This window comes from Neomonachus schauinslandi, chromosome 6 (assembly GCF_002201575.2).
Source record: "Neomonachus schauinslandi chromosome 6, ASM220157v2, whole genome shotgun sequence".
Lineage (NCBI taxonomy): Eukaryota > Metazoa > Chordata > Mammalia > Carnivora > Phocidae > Neomonachus > Neomonachus schauinslandi.
This window is the reverse complement of record NC_058408.1, coordinates 142310272-142314289: the sequence shown is the minus strand read 5'-3', so window position 1 is coordinate 142314289 and position 4018 is coordinate 142310272.

The following is a 4018-nucleotide window of genomic DNA, read 5'->3' as shown; positions in this document are numbered from 1 at the left end:
TGATTTGGTTGTTTATGACAGCTCCAGCCTTATTCAAGAGGGCAGTGTTTGTCTATGTGTTTTTTTGAGGCCTAATGGTATTTGGATTTGTTATAGCCAAAAAAAATTGAGTAGGTAGATAGTACACTCATCATTGTGAAATGTAAACTCAGAACTTACTTGGAAAACCGACTAGTTTAGGAAATACAAGAAATAATTTGTAGCAGATGTTTTGGATAAAATTGAATCTCATGTCCAGTATTCATTTCTGTCTTTTTTGTTGTGGAGTTTCTCCTTCACCTGCATCCCACACTGCAGATATGCATAGACATACACATCCACAACTCCCATCTTCTTAGGCCTATTTTGTAACGTGCAGGGAATCTAGAAGTGTTGGTAAAATTGCAGTCATTTCATAAGTGTATTGTGAGGAGAGAGATACTAAGAAAAGCAGAACCAAAAATCAAAGATCACTATATTCAAAGGCATGGTTTGTAAATTATCTTAATGCATCTATCTTCGAATAAAAAAGCCACTGTGAATTTAAAGGAATTCCAAGATGTTTTTGTATATATCTTTGTTTGTAAGCCAGAACCTCAAACTTGTCATACAGTTGTCTAGCAAATTTTTTAAAAGTCCATAGTAGATTGCAAAAGTTCTCAGGGTAGAACATTGTGCTACCGTCTAGAAACATAAGGGATGTTTTTTTGACAGTACTTTTTTTGTGGAATTCTTTTGTCATATAGGGGTTAAATGAAATAAAACATTATCTAAAGAGCTTAACATAGTACTTGATAATAAGCATGGCTAACATTAGCTGTTTTTACTACTATCCAGTTAGGTCCAGTAGTTATTTTAATTAACTGATGGCTTGATTGTTTACTTAAATAATTTGAAAGATACGTCAGAATTTAGTTCGCTGAAGTGGAAACCAATTAAAAACTGTGGCATTGTGGGTAGACTGTGATGTCAGAAATACCTTCTTTCCCAGGCTACTTTAAGCAGTTAGGGTCTTCTAGAATATCCAGATGTCCTGTTAACTTAAATTTGCATTGGGTCTTACTCTAACTTCATAAACAAGTTTTTCTTAGCAATTACTTCTATAAAGTAGCAAAAATATTACATATGTCCAATAAACTGATGTTTCTAGTTTCTCAGTTCTGTATTCATTTTACTAAATGTGATAAAAATGGCTCATGAATTTTTCTTTTAGTGCTAGGTTATGAATGATTTTTTTTTCTTTTATTTTGGAAGGCATCCAAATGTGGTATTAAACACATTTCTAAATTCTGTCTCCCAAGTAGGCAGCTTTATCAGCTCTGGCTTTTATCATAAATAACAAAATGGCAAAATAAAACTAATCATTAAGGGTAGAAAAACTCACAGATACATGTTTATCCAAATGCTGTTTTATCCAGGTTTGAGCTCTTGTAATAGGATTCATACTACTTGTGAGGAGAATTCTGTCTTTGAGAGTTGTTCTTTTGAAAAGGAGAATTTTATCAGAGACTAACCTTTTGCTGCACTAGGTGTTTTCTGAGATACTATTAAAAATATTTTGACATTTACATGTCTTGCCAGTACCCATTCTGTTCCTGGTTTGTTGAAATAGTTTTATTCACCTGACCGATTAAGGTTAAAATATTTTAGGGCGCCTGGGTGGCTCAGTTGGTTAAGCGACTGCCTTCGGCTCAGGTCATGATCCTGGAGTCCCGGGATCGAGTCCCGCGTCGGGCTCCCTGCTCGTCAGGGAGTCTGCTTCTCCCTCTGACCCTCCCCCCTCTCATGTGCTCTCTCTCTTTCAAATAAATAAATAAAATCTTTAAAAAAAAAAAAAAAAAAAAAAAAAGGTTAAAATATTTTAAAAGTTGAATTTTAAGTGTAAAAGTTAAGTCCACTGCACTGGTTCTCAAATGCTAATCTTCTTATGATGAATGCATCTGAATCACCTGAGGAAGTTTTTTAAACTAAATTCCTGGACCCTAATCCTTGGAGATTCTTATGAGTATTAGAATTTTTGGTATGTTTCCATGTGATCTTTAGGAAGCTTAGTTTAGGCACAGTGCCAACTCTTCTATCCTGCCCTTCTTCGTTTAATACACTTTTCTTTGATTTCTTCATCTTTATTTTAATGATTTCCTGGAATTCCATAAAATGGCAGATCAGTTTGACTCCTGCCACCCCTCCCTGGTGGGTCAGTGGTTTTCCAGGGCACCATATTGAGACTCTAAAGGTATATTTGAGTTGAGCTGGAAGGAGGGACACTGTTGAGAACATTTTGCCATGAGTTTATACAAGGGATGAGTGGATTGGCTGTTGTCTTGTTTTTTGTGGTACCTGTTTTTTTGTGGTTGTTTTGTTTTGGTCATGTCTAACTTAACTATTCTCCTGTTGGACATTTTTTACTTACCATTGACCTAGCATCCAGCACTGCACAGTATCAAACATGGCTTGTTTTTTTGTTTTGTTTTTAAGATTTTATTTATTTGACAGAGAGAGACACAGTGAGAGAGGGAACACAAGCAGGGGGAGGGGAAGAGGGAGAAGCAGGCTTCCCACTGAGCAGGGAGCCGACGCGGGGCTCGATCCCAGGACCCTGGGATCATGACCTGAGCCAAAGGCAGATGCTTAATGACTGAGCCACCCAGGTGCCCCTTGTTTTTTTTTTTTTTTTGATTTAGAATTATTTACTCAGATTACAGTTTTTAAAGTGTGAGCTCACTGGATTAAATACAGATTGACATTTTGTGGTTTTCGATCTATACAGCCAAGATGTTTTCCAAAGGGAAAATTTGAAAGGGCAGGATTAAAAGAATCTAACGGGTTTAACAGTGCTAAATTAAGACCAGCAACAAGGAAGGGGGAGTGCTAGTTTTAGCATGCCGTTGATACAGGTGGATGTTATTTATATTTAGTATTCACAGAATAAGGGGAAGAGAGTGTTTATCAGCAAAATGTAAAAATATCTGCTTTCTTTGTACTATAAATTCTTTTTAGAAAGGACATTTAACCTGTTCGTATATTCCTTATCAGAATGGGCTTGCACTAATTTTTTCCCCACTTTAAGTTTGGTTTAATACATATATTCTTTCTGTGAACAAAAGAAAACTTTCCCTTTTTCATTTAATTTGTCTTTATGATTTCCTTAATGAATCTTTTCCTTCCCTCACAGAGTGGGTTCAGATGGCTCCAACTCTGTTTTCTAAATTTATTCCAAACATTCTCCCTCCGGCTGTGGAATCTGAACTTTCTGAATATGCTGCTGAAGATCAGAAACTTCAAAGAGAACTTATACAGAATGGTTTTACGAGGCAAGTTTTTTTTTTTCCTTTTTGAGAAAATATGTCCATTTCCTTCGGCCAGTTTGGCTTGGCGAGGGAGGGAGGCCAGGGTTCTTAGAATGGGAAACAGCCATTGAGCAATCAAGGTGATGTTGCTGGGGGAGGTGGTTAGCTGCCTGTCTGTGGAAATGGTGAAGCTGGGATTTGATTTGATGGAAGCTGCCCTTCACTAAACATGGATTTGGAAGAAAGGAGCTCTCACTGGGGGGACAGTGAGGCTGGGAGGCCTATAAGCGCTCTTCCAGTTGTGACCCTCTACATTGTTCTCAGCACTGGTGAGATGTTATGATTAGTTATAATGTAGTTTTATGAATGAACTAGCAAATGACTAGTTTATGACTAAACCAGTAAAATGGCTTTTCAATTCTGGTTTTCGTATTTTTACTTCTGCCCTAAATTCTACTTGTTTCTTCTTAAAAAGTAGGATATCTCTTTATATGTATCCAGAAAATTTGCCTTCCTTGGGTTTGATACATACATGTGGCTGATTTTTCTAAAATTTGCAATTCAGGATCTTAGCTGTATCCCAGAAAATCTTGCAAAGTGCGTATTTTCAACCGAAATAGATTATGGGAAAACACCTAGTTGCATCACCAAATCATTGAAGGGTGCAGTAAGGTAGCACTTTTATATATCTTCTCTTATTTGAATTCCTGACATGAAAGGAAGAAAGTTATGGAAGGTTAGACACCTAGGTT